The sequence below is a fragment of the Mustela nigripes genome, chromosome 1 (assembly GCF_022355385.1).
Source record: "Mustela nigripes isolate SB6536 chromosome 1, MUSNIG.SB6536, whole genome shotgun sequence".
Taxonomy (NCBI): domain Eukaryota; kingdom Metazoa; phylum Chordata; class Mammalia; order Carnivora; family Mustelidae; genus Mustela; species Mustela nigripes.
The window spans coordinates 64,874,558-64,888,640 of NC_081557.1; the positions used below are offsets into that span (position 1 = coordinate 64,874,558).

The 14,083-nt window shown below is 36.0% G+C and overlaps 1 pseudogene; it reads right to left on the minus strand.

The window, feature by feature from the left end:
* Positions 1-12,419: 12,419 nt before the first annotated feature.
* LOC132008770 (U4 spliceosomal RNA) lies at positions 12,420-12,533 on the minus strand (annotated as a pseudogene).
* Positions 12,534-14,083: the final 1,550 nt, after the last annotated feature.

Here is a 14,083-nt window from a genome sequence, read left to right on the forward strand (position 1 = left end):
TGGAGAAAGTAACAGCCCTTGAAAATACCGAGAGATAAGTGTAAGGTGAGCCAAGAATATGTGTAAATATATAATTAGGGATATATTTAAAGTACTTTTGAGTTCCATTTTTTTTTTTACCAAGCATATTTTGTGGGATACATAATATTATAGGCAATAACTACTAGTGTGGTAATAAACTATATCAAATGCAATCCAAAACCTCAGTGGCTTCATATAATAAAGATTTGTCTCTTACTTACCCTATGCATCCATGATGCTTTGAAACGTACTCACCCTATATCTCCACGTGATCTGATCCACGTGGCCATTCAAGGACTCGGATTGATCAGAATCTATCATCTCCGTGGCAGGAAATAGGGAGAGAATGGAGGAACATAATTGGATTTTGTTTTTCCTCTCTCAACCCAGAAGTAAAACACACAGAATGTAGTATTTATGAGAATTATAGTCTCTGTGCTCCATAGATATAATCAGGTAGCTTAATCTGATTTTCATATACAAAAGGATTTTCTGAAAATTATAAAACTAGTAAATCTAGTGAATGGTGGAGCTAACACTGAAACTCAAGTCTTCCCTAATATTCTCTAATATATCATACTACCTCAGCAGGTTCAGAAGCAATTCCAAATGTACACTTACATGTCAATTTCCTGTGCTTATTTAGAATTTTTTTTTTTTTTAAAGATTTATTTATTTATTTGACAGAGAGAGATCACAAGTAGGCAGAGAGAGAGAGAGAGAGGAGGAAGCAGGCTCCCTGCTGAGCAGAAGAGCCCGATGTGGGACTCGATCCCAGGACCCCGAGATCATGACCTGAGCCGAAGGCAGCGGCTTAACCCACTGAGCCACCCAGGCGCCCCAAAGAATTTTAAAGGAAAATCTTTAAGAAAAGACTAACTCTACTAAAAAAGTAGAGCTGTGTCACTAAGTGAAAAAAGTAAAATACAAAATAGATTCTAAGAGGAATCTATACTTGGATATGCATAAATGCCATATGATTAAAAGGTTTTTTTAGTGAAAAGAAGTGAGTATGTTCTAAAAAATACATTTTAGGGGCACCTGGGTGTCTCAGTTGGTTAAGTGTCTGCCTTTGGCTCAGGTCATGATTCCAGGGTCCTGGGATCAAGTCCCACATTGGGTTCCCTTTTCAGCAGGAAGCCTGCTTCTCCCTCTGCCTCCGCTCCCCCTGCTTTTACTCTCTTTCTCCGTCAAATGTATAAATAAAATCTTTAAAAAATACTTATTTTAAACAAACTGATATATACATATATAGTTAATTACTGTGAGGCTGTTCACTTAAACAAAATTAATTCTGCTTTCTAATCATGCTCTTCCTATTTGATTTGTTCTAATATTTGTCACATTACAGTTATCTCCATGGTGATAAAATGTGATATTGCAAACATTAACTAAATCAGGCCAGAAGGAAAAGATGATTATAGAACAAAGGACTTCTTAGCTATACACAAATAACCTGGTAATCATCAGTTATGAGAAACTTTAGAGGAAAACAAAAACACATATAGAAGGGAGTCTAGTGATCACATATGATTAAAAAAAAAGAAGAAGAAGAAGAAGAGGAACTTGATAATTCAGTCTTTCAAAGGCCTTGGATATAATCAACTAAACAATCACTTTTCAGCATAGTAAGCCACAACCTTCTTCAGTTATGGGATTGGCAATTCTTCAGAGATAAGTAGCATAATTTTGATAGGAAATGATGGATTTCTGAGCACTTCCAAGAAGTAAATTGATTTTAGCCTTCCTCTCTTAAACTGCACAGGGTTAATTTTCTAAGACTGCTTCATTTGATGGATAAGGGAAATTCATGAGCATTTATCTGTTCACCCTGCAGAACGTGTCATTATTGGGAAACTTCTTTCTTTTTGAGGATTACTATATTCCTGTCACCTGCAGTAGAATTCTATGTACACAAAATGTATTGTATCATGTGTTAACAGATGAAGGTTTCTCATTCCTGAATTCCTCCTGGAGAGTACTATAAGTGACCTTGCCAGAGAGGGAATTGGGCAAATTTTCCTGATCCCTAGCTAATCAAGTATGCCACTCTCCATCCCAATAAACAAAAAACCCTGAAAACAATGCATTTATTTATTCACCTATTAAATAAATATTGCTGAGTTTTTACTGTTTGCAGTCACAATTCTTGTTTTTATAGCCCATAGTTTTAGGAGAGTTAACAAGTTGGCATCGGACTTAGAAGTCTTGTGGAATACCATTCAGATATATCTTTACACAATATGTTTTCTCTCCACAAACACATGCTCACACAAAAATATGCAGTCATATCCCAGAACCATCCTTTAGAGTCATTATGTGCTCTGAAATGATGCTGGATCAGAAGATAAACTAAACCAAATGGTGTCCAAATTATGGGGATTTTCAAGGCAGTTTTTAAAAAAAAAAAGTGAATGTGTCCAGCACATTATTGCCAATATTTATCAATTAAACAGTATTAAAGAAAAGCTATCAATTCTCAGTACTATTTCATGTGTGTGTGTGTATGCATGAGTTCACATTCAAAAGAGGGAATAAAAATAAACCTCACAATAAAGACCAGACCTTTAATAGAATAAATTTGCTGTTTTTTTTGTTTTTGTTTTTTTTTTTTTAGAAACATCATTAAAAACCAACAGCAGTCCATACATTGACATTTTGAAAACACTGATACAGAGGTTAGAATTTTAGGTCTTTTAGACAAACCTTTTTCTTTTTTTAAGGATTTTATGTATTTATTTGACAGACAGAGATCTTAAGTAGGCAGGGAGAGAGGGGGGAAGCAGTCTTCCTGCTGAGCAGAGAGCCTGATGCAGGGCTTGATCCCAGGACCCTGAGACCATGAGACCATGACCTGAGCCAAAGGCAGAGTCTTAACCCAGTGGGCCATCCAGGAACCCCAACAAACTTTTAACTGTAGAACTTGCGATTTTTTTTCACCTCTAAAATAACCACACATTATTTTGTGATTTGTAAAGGATACCATATATATAAACTTCTTAGTTTTGGTAGGTGCAATTTCAGTGTGTGAAATGTTAACATCAAGAGAAGCTAGATGGATTGTATATGGGAAATCTCTATTAATTTTTAATTTCTAAAACCTAAAATTATTTCAAAACAAAACATTGTAGGTTATGTGTGTGCGTGGCGCACAGCCCACTGAAAAACTGTAATGAATTGCTACTATTCATAAATCAGACACACCAAAAGCTATAGAAGTGAATGCAGATCAACCAAAGTATGTTATAAACCATATCAAGCCAGTGGCCATTTCTGTGCAGCACATAACATCTCTGGTAGAATGAAGCAATCCAAAAAACCTAGGCTTGTTTCCCTAATCCTTCTCTTTTTCAGGAGTCATTCAAGAACAGTTTTTCCTTTTGCCATGTGTGTGTATGTGTAATATATGTGTGTGTATACACACACACACACACGTACACATATACATATTCTAGTTTTCTTTTTCTTAACTGAATCCTTCCCACAGGCATATAGAAACTCCCATATATCTCTCATCTTAAGTATACAATGAAAAAAAAATCCCATTTTTATATCCTATCTTCTACCTACTTCAATGCCTTTCCTTTTCATCATCAACAAACTTCTGGGAGGAATTTTCCATATATAATATCTCAATTTACTCACATCTCATTTACTATTAAATCCATTCAATTCTAGCTTCTGTTCCCAATGTTCTTCCAAAATAGCTCTCAATACAATCCCCAGTGACCTCCATATTGTTCAATCCAGTGGACATATTTCAGTTCTTAATTTTACACAGGTCTTCCTTACTGAAAGAGCTGCCTTTCCCTTGGTCTCTAAGGTGATATGTTATCCTGCCTCCTTTTGTATCTGCTACTTCTCCTTCTCTGTTGCAGGCTTATTAGTGTTGGCATTACTCAACATTCAATCTGAGGACTACGATACTTTCCATTCTATACACAAACAATTCATAATCTAATATGTTTATCTCTAAGTCCCCCTAAGACCTGGCCTATATTTTCAAGTATCTCCTCAACTTTAATTGATCAAATGTACCTTAAACTCAATATTGTCTTTTCAGAGTCTGTTACCAATTATTATTTTAGGGCTTCTTATCTCAGTGAATAATGACTTGATCTATTCAAACATCAGACAAGAGACCTTAAACTCTTCTTTGAGACTTGTTTTTAACTTTATTCAACATACCAAATCTATCTCCAATTCTCATTGATTTAATTCTCATCTTCAAATTCAATTGCTTATCTCCACGTTTTTAATGATGAATCCCCTAATCCAAGCTGCCATTAATCTTGGCCTAGAGTTCAGCAATAAAATATTAGCTAGCCTTCTTGCATTCACCCTATTTTCTAATATGCTCTCCATAATGCTCCTAGAGTAGTCTGTTCAAATACAAAACATGTATTTATATCACATTCTTATTTAAAATGATTCAGTACTATTTTGAGAAAAAAAAAAAACATTTATAACTTGGCCCATGAAACGAAGCTTGCCTCCTTTTCAACATCAATATACATTACTTTCCACCATGTTTTTTCCAAATTTAACTTCTTTGACTTCCTTGGACTTGCCATGCTTATTCTCTATTTAGCATCTTTGGTAATCTGTTCTATGGGAGGTTGTGATCCCTGAATACCATGCCTAAGAGCATGGTGTCAAATAACAGAGATATTATGTAGGAATCTCTGATTATTTATTTGCTTTAATGATTGAAAGAACATTTAGTTATCACTTTAGACTTCAGTTTCTTCATCACTAAAATACTATGTACTTTATAGGCTTTCCAAGTATATTAAAATGTAACAGATTAACTAGTTAAAATCCAACATGTAAGTCACTGGCTTGTGCCTTTTGACAATTCATCATTTTTACACATTAGTCTTCACATTGATACAAGAATATATTGCACACTGTTATACAGTGCATGTATAATACTGATATGACAAGCTTACTAATATTTAAAATAGGGGATTAATAACAGGATATAATCCTTTTCCCTTTAGATTTTTGTTTTTGGCAAAGAGGTTTGTGTGTGTGTGTGTGTGTGTGTGTGTGTGTGTGACTTTTTAATTTTTTTTATTTTTTTCTCATTTAATTTATTTTTTATTTTCAGCATAACAGTATTCATTTTTTTCGCACCACACCCAGTGCTCCATGCAATCCGTGCCCTCTATAATAGCCACCACCTGGTACCCCGAACTCCCACCCCCCAGCCCCTTCAAAACCCTTAGATTGTTTTTCAGAGTCCATAGTCTCTCATGGTTCAACTTCCTTCCCAATTTCCCCCAACTCCCTTCTCTCCTCTAACTCCCCATGTCCTCCATGCTATTTGTTATGCTCCACAAATAAGTGAAACCATATGATAATTGACTCTCTCTGCTTGACTTATTTCACTCAGCATAATCTCTTCCAGTCCCGTCCATGTTGCTACAAAAGTTGGGTATTCGTCCTTTCTGATGGAGGCATAATACTCCATAGTGTATATGGACCACATCTTCCTTACCCATTCGTCCGTTGAAGGGCATCTTGGTTCTTTCCACAGTTTGGTGACCGTGGCCATTGCTGCTATAAACATTGGGGTACAGATGGCCCTTCTTTTCATGACATCTCTATCTTTGGGGTAAATACCCAGGAGTGCAATTGCAGGGTCATAGGGAAGTTCTATTTTTAATTTCTTGAGGAATCTCCACACTGTTCTCCAAAGAGTCTGGACCAACTTGCATTCCCACCAACAGTGTAAGAGGGTTCCCCTTTCTCCACATCCTCTCCACATGTTGTTTCCTGTCTTGCTAATTTTGGCCATTCTAACTGGTGTAAGGTGAAATCTCAATGAAGTTTTAATTTGAATCTCCCTGATGGCTAATGATGATGAACATTTTTTCATGTGTCTAATAACCATTTGTATGTCTTTATTGGAGAAGTGTCTGCCCATTTTTTGATATGATTGTCTGTTTTGTGTGTGTGGAGATCCTGGATATCCCCCTTTTGTCTGTACTGTCATTTGCAAATATCTTCTCCCATTCCGTGGGTTGCCTCTTTGTTTTCTTGACTGTTTCCTTTGCTGTGCAGAAGCTTTTGATTTTGATGAAGCCCCCAAAGTTCATCTTCGCTTTTGTTTCTTTTTCCTTTGGAGACATATCTTGAAAGAACTTGCGTGGCAAAGAGTTATTTTTTATAATACCAGTAAGCAAATGCTGTAAATATTCTGTGTCCCGAGTAGTAAATATTCTATATATCATGTTTATTGTAAAATTTAAAATTTTTGAGCTTCAGTTTTATCGGTGCTCCATAAACTTAATATACTTGAGAATCACCTGCGGGTCTTTTAAAAATACAACACTGATTCAGTAGGTTTGAGATTATTTCCAAAATTCTGCATTTCTAATCTCCTAAGTGCTGCTGAGATTCTCACCTTAAATTACCTTTTAGACATATCAGCATGGATGGCCAGAGAACACTATCATCAGCATAAACCAATCTACCAACATGGATTTGAAGTGCTATATATTTCTTAAGTTATGCTATGTACTCTGAAAGAAAGACATGTGTGGCTCCTTTCCATTATGGTTTTTAAAAAGTAAGGCTAGCATTTCAATACAGAAATAGAGAAAACCCTATTAAACATATTTAAGTCGTGCTGGTTGATACAAATCAAATGGGCAGTCAGAGCATGCTTTATACATTATAGATGTACAATAAATACTTAAAATGGGAATTCAATGAATGAGCAGATTTCACTTGCAGAAATGATTGGAGGAAGGTTAAGGAAAATAAGAGAAGGATTGAATTGTGACTGGAAGAATGGATAGATACTGGATTCTTGTCACAGAGAGGAAGGAGGCTTAGGATGAAGAATGACATTGATCAGGGTCACAGGGGCAAGAATGAAAATGGTACAGATAGAGAGACCATGAGAAGTTCATTTGGACTTAAAGGATTCAGAAGACTTTGGTTATGAGCAGTGGAGTTTGACATGTTAGTCAGTCTTGTCGTGACATGAGCAATTCATTACTAATATGATTTTAAGTATCTGATACTCATGTCATGTAAGTTACAGTAAGGTCAATTTTCAATATTATTTGTATAACAACAATACTCAGTTACATCTTGATAGTCTGTCTTGAGTGCCAGAGGAAAATGAAGCAACAGCGGGCATAACGTGTGTTGCACATGGGAGGTGTGTCTTACAGGCCAGTGCATCTCTAATGTATGCCACACCAGTGTCCAAGCTGGAGCATTTTCAGGCTAAAGATCAGTGCCTGACACATAGCAAGTACTTAAGAAAATACCTGCTATTTGACCAAAAGGATATCTGACCAATGCAAAGGGTGGGCTGTGATTACAGAAATCCTTCATGTCTGAGCAGATTATTAGTAGTAACCCTTTTTCTTAGATGTAAACATGATAATGCCTCATTTTCTCAAAGACACCAGAAAGAACCATACATATTTACTCAGAATTCAGTTTTGTTACCATCCGCATTTAATAATCAGGAGACTGAGGTAACTAAGCAGGTAAATAGATGTTTTTAGAGGGATAATGCTTGTTTGGAGCCCCTGTATGTGTGACATAAATGAGACAGATATTTTAACAACTAACTTCTCAAATACTGGAGGTCACAAATCATCCAAAAGACAATACTGTGCAACACTCTAAGGAAATAGTGCTATTTAGAAGGATTCCAGATTCCATGAAGATGACATTAATTGAGCATTATCAAATTTATCAATGAGTTCTTCTAGCTTGAAATACAGGGATTTATATTGTCTTGTAGTTATATCTAGCTGTTGTTCCAAAAACCGTGATACTGTTCAAATTAAATTAGCATTCTAATATTGCAACCTTTAAGTTTTTATGCTAATCTTTTTTTAAAGATTTTATTTTTAATATTTATTTATTTGACAGACAGAGATCACAAGTAAGCAGAGAGGCAGGCAGAGAGAGAGGAGGAAGCAGGCTCCCTTGCTGAGCAGAGAGCCCGATGTGGGGCTGGATCCCAGGACCCTGGGATCATGACCTGAGCCGAAGGCAGAGGATATAACCCACTGAGCCACCCAGGCACCCCGTTTTTATGCTAACCTTAAACTAGCAATACAGTCATATATATATATATATATATATATATATATATATATATATATATATCTCCTGATATTTATTATTAATAGGAAGATAATAAAGTGGGTGATTAAACATTTGCTAGTTATTCCTGTAATCACTGGACCAGCCTCTTGAGGAGGCCAGGTTAAATAACATGTCACCAAAATGATAAAATTTTAATGAGTCATTAACGGGTTGTGGAATTGTTAAGTACAGAGCAGAATTATTTTGTTGATCATAAAAGAGGAATTTGAGGCTAAGAAAAAGATATAACAATTTGGGTGGCATTTATTATGACAAATAATCCATATCACCTAATTCTGAGTTTATTTTCTCAATTTCAGAGGCTTTGAAACATAGATTACTTCCCCCTTCATTATGACGTACCTCATACAAGACTCATTTAAGTAAAACATTTCCAAGCCTCCTGGTACCTTTGGATCTGCATGCATAATTTTTTCTAATTAATTCAAAGGTTATAACTCCTTAGTTTCAAAGTTATGTTTTATATTTTTTTTGTTTTCTGTTGCCATGCAGATGGACAGCCACAGGTAACAGTGACTTCACTATTTTTAGCCCATCTAATTTGTGTAGGTTAGAAATATATTTATAACATTTATCAAGATGATTGATATACTACAGATTCTGTTGTGGCCTCTACAACTCAAGCAACTTGAGTTATTGAAAGATGGTTGTAATCTGAGTCCCTATAGCACACAACTGAATAGTAGAGCTCTAGGATAACCCCTGAGATAGGACTAGTCTTTCAGGCAGTCAGCCAGCCCTGCATGAGGCTTCCATACCCAGCTTTACATAGCAGCTAGAGGTTTTAACAGATCCTGATTGGAAGAGGGTAAAAAGAATCACAATGAGTCAGGCTGCCGTGTTATCTGAAAAATGTCTGTAAGGTCTAGGCAGGATTATTGCAGAGAGGGTTTGAAGAGTGGCATGATGGCAGATTTTAAGTATTTTATCTGGGATACTTTACTCATTAAAGGAATAAAAGCAGTACTCTTGAAAACGTACTGGTAAGAATACTTACTCAGCTTGAGGAAAAACTGTCTAAAAAAATAAAGCCTTCAAAAATGAATGGTCTTAGAAGATAACATAGGGGATATCTATTTGGTATAGATCTCAGCAATGATTTTTTGGATTCGACACCAAAAGCAAGAACAAAAAAAGCAAAAATAAACAAGCAGGACTGATCAAGTAAAATCTTTTCCTTCTGCACAGCAAAGGAAAGCATCCACAAATGAAAAGGCAATCTATAGAGGATGATAATTGGAAATCATATATCTGATAAGGGGTAAACATATGATAGATATAAAGAACTCATACAACTCAATAGCAAAAAAAAAAATCCAATTTAAAAATGGACAGAGGAACGAAATAGACATTTTTCCAATGAAGACATCCAGATAGTAAACAGGTATGTGAGAAGGTGCTCATCATGACTGATTATTGAGGATATGCAAAGAAAAACCACAGTAAGATATCATTTTATACCTTTGAGAATGGTAATTGTCAAAAAAACAAAAGACACAAGTGTTGGCAAAGAAGTAGAAAAAAGAAACCTTATGGACTATTGGTGGGAACGCAAATTTTTACAGACACTATGGAAAACATTATGGAAGATGCTCAAAAAATAATAAACAGGGGAGCCTGGGTGGCTCAGTGGGTTAGGCCGCTGCCTTCGGCTCAGGTCATGATCTCAGGGTCCTGGGATCGAGTCCCGCATCGGGCTCTCTGCTCAGCAGGGAGCCTGCTTCCTCCTCTCTCTCTCTGCCTGCCTCTCTGCCTACTTGTGGTCTCTCTCTGTCAAATAAATAAATAAAATCTTTAAAAAAAAATAATAATAATAATAAACAGAAGTACCATATCATACAGCATTTCCACCTCTGGGTACATGTCTGAAGGAAACAAAATTACTATCTTGAAAATATATCTGCACCCTTATGATCATTGCAAGATTACTTCCAATAGCTAGGACCTGGAAACAACCTAAATGTCCATCACCAGATAAATGGAGAGGGGCTTCTGGGTGGCTCAGTCAGTTGAGTGTCTGTCTTCATCTCAGGTCATCATCTTAAATTCCTGGGATGGAGCCCCATGTTGGGCTCCCTGATTGGCAGGGACCCTGCTTCTCCCTCTCCCTCTGCTTGTTGTTTCCACTTCTTGTTCTCTGTCAAATAAATGAAGTCTTTAAAAAATTAAAAAAAAAAAAAAAGATAAATGGATTAAAAAATGTAGCATGCATACACAATGGACTATTATTTCTCTGTTTAAAAAAAAAAAAAAGACAATCTTGACATTTACATGAATGGACCCTGGCAGCGTTAGGCTAAGTGAACTATGTTAGACAGAGAAAGACAAATACTGTAAGACTTCACTTATATGTGGAATCTGAAAAAACAAACTCCTAGAAACTGAGAACAGACTAGTGGTTGCCAGAGTGGGGGCTGAGGATTAGGGGAGTAGGTGAAGGTGGCCAAAAGGCATACATTCACAGTTATAAGAAAAATAATCTTTGAGAATTGAAGGTATAATATGATGACTACAGTTAACAGTACCATATTGTATATCTGAAAGTTGCTAAGGCTGTAAATCTTAAAAGAATTCTCACCACAAAAAAACAAAACAAAACAAAAAACTATAACTGTGAGGGGATGAATGTTAACTAAATTTATTGTGGTATCACTTGGCAATATATATGTCACATCATTTTGTCACATACTTTAATACAATGTCACAAAGCAGTTATATCTCAATAAGACTGAAAAAGAATAAACAAATGGATTCAGTGTTTCCAAAAATACATGGTGTGTTATGTGAGGTAGTGTGCTTCCCTGCTTTTTAAAGATTTATTTATTTGAGGCAGGGTGGGGGAGGCAAAGGGAGAGGGAGAATCGCAGACTCCCCGCTGACTGCAGAGTCCAATGCAGCGTTCCATCCCACCACCCCGAGATCATGACCTGAGCTGAAGCCAAGAACAGGACATTTAACCTACTCAGCTACCCAAGTGTCCCCTGTTTTTTTGTTTGTTTGTTTTGTTTTGTTTTGTTTTGTTTTAAGTATAAGTGATTACCTCCAGAGAGGTAAATGAGATTTTCAATTGGTTATATTTAATAACATGTATTCTTCATAACAATGGTTACGATAATTATTTAATTCATGCAAATCACCTAAAAATCATCTCTATCACATATGTGCTTAACAATTGCTGGTTATCATCTCTATTATTACAAACAATGTGGTTACTTTGTCTTCTCAGTCACATGATGCACCAGGTTTTCACTCTTCACCTTCTGTCAAACTAAATTGTGTTTTAAGCAGCAGCATGGTTTTGTATGTTGTAAATACATAAATGATCATGTGCCTTAAAATCAAGGAGGGAGACAAACCATAAGTGACTCTTAATCTCACAAAACAAACTGAGGGTTGCTGGGGGGAGGGGGTTTGGGAGAAGGGGGTGGGATTATGGACATTGGGGAGGGTATGTGCTTTGGTGAGTGCTGTGAAGTGTGTAAACCTGGTGATTCACAAACCTGTACCCCTGGGGATAAAAATATATGTTTATAAAAAATAAAAAATTTAAAAAAAATCAAGGATATATAAAATTAAACATGACACTTGCTTTACTCATCACAGTATGTGGAATGTTTACCTTTGCTTTCCAGATAAAAGTGCCACCTGTTTAAGGATTCTGTTGTTGACTGGTATGTGTTCAGAAGTGGCCCTGAATTATTCTGGAAATTACACCTGACCCAGAGCCAGTCACTCCATAACTTGGCCAGTTAGCACGAGATGGTCAACAGGAGAGACCTCTGTTCTGTGTTTTCCGTTTCAATGAACTTGACTAGTTCTCTCTACAATCTGTATTATTGAATCTAAGTAAAGACTGCTCAGAGGGAAATGGTTTGGGGAGTTTACACAGAGATGAACATGGATGCTATGAGAAAGACTATGACAAATCATTATAAGACTATGATAAATTAAATGAGAAATAAATTATTATATCTAGAGCTGGGTTCTTTCCTGTTCTAAGGACCAATAAGTTTCTAATCTTTAAGATATTTCTAACATCTGCCCTGTTAGGGTAGACGGTCTCAATCCAAATCCACAAATGTAGTCGTATCTGTGTCTGAGCTTGAAAATGCCTTCAAGAAGAATTCAAGATGTGGCAACATTGAGAAGACTATCCTAAAATAAACCTCCTTTTAGACTGGAGTGTTTCATATTGGCAAGAAAGTTTTTGTATTTGTATTTGTCCTTATATTTTTTTTTCCATGAACTGAAAGTTTAAAACTAGTGTTTCAAACATTATCACTAAGATTTTTTGGGAAAAATTTTCAATTAGCAATAATCGCGCCTCGGATAAACCTCATTGGCTACGATACTGCCACTGAATTGCTCATATGGAATTATTATAAAATGTTTTGTCTACTGTTAGCGGGATCTTTAGAAATAGAAATATTAGACCATGAGGGATGCCTGGGTGGCTCAGTCAGTTAATTGTCTGACTTTTGGTTTTGGCTCAGGTCATGATCTTATGGATGGTGGGATGGAGCCCTGAATTGGGCTCTGAGCTCAGTGGGGAGTCTGCTTGAAGATTATCTCCCTCTGCCAGCCCCCACTCTCCCTGTCTCTCTAAAATAGATAGGTCTTAGAAAAAAAAAAAAGAAGAAATATTAGACTATGATATCTCTGTAGGAGAGACTTCCAAAAAGCCCCCCATATTCATTCTCCACTTCCTTTTGTAGTAATAGAACTTTTGATAAAAGCATATCACATGGCCATCCAGTCAGATTACATTTCCCAGCCTCCCTTGTAGTTAGGAGTGACCATGTGAGGCGGCTTTTGCAATGACACATGAGCAGAGTGATGTTTGAAACTTCTGAGTCACTTATGTATTAAGAAGCTGCTGACTCTATATTTTTCAGCTGGAGAAATGTGTGACTGGAATGAAAGCCACCAAGTGATGACCCAAGTAGATGGAACATTCTAATGAATGCAGAGCAACAGGACAAAGGAACATAGGCCTTTAGATGACCTCATGAAATACATACTCCTTTTTAATGATGACCACAGCCTTGGCTTCTGACAAGTTTCCTTTTACCTGCTCTCTGCATATGCCTAGCTGCTTCACCACAACCATGACTTCTGCTCATGCTTTCTGCTAACCTAGTTATTAGGGACAGAAATTTCTATTTTATTTGATCCACAGTATTCCTTACCTCATATTTCTTGAGAAGCTTAGCATACACCGTAACTAATACATTCTCTATAACTAATATGTTCTCTAAGGTATTTTAAATGAACCTGGGATGATTATTCTTTCTTTCTTTTATAGATTGTCTGACAGGTTGTTGTTGATTTTTCTCAAAATAAATGTGAATCTTGCCAGGGTCCTTTGTTCACAAATAAGATATATGCTGAAAAAGAACCTTCAACATCATGGTACTAACTCTGTCCTTGAAGATGAAGATGGCTTTAAATAGAATAAACCCAATTTAGAGTTAAATAAATAAACATATAAATAAAAATGAAGAGATTGTAAATTGAGTACTGCCTATTTTAATCGTAGAAGTTTCTGGAAATGTTGGCTATGGAGTTAAGGTATGAAATCTGCCCAATCAAGAAATCCATGAAAAGAAAGGATAATCATGAGAGAATATTATTTTATAATCTTAAAGATATAACTATTTACGTAAGAGAATATAGGAAAATATTTAAAGATATGTTGTTTTGACTATATAAACACATACTTTTATATATTTGGATTTGGAATTCATTTTAATAAAATGACCTTGGTTTTAAAATGAGTTGGATATAGTAGGATTTCAGAATAGTATAATAATCACAGGAAAATTCTACATAGATTTTTTTTTGGATAAGTAATTATCCTGCTCTCTGCAACTGTCTTACCTCTCTCAGCAGAAATTTCAAGAAAGCCCAAGTAGCA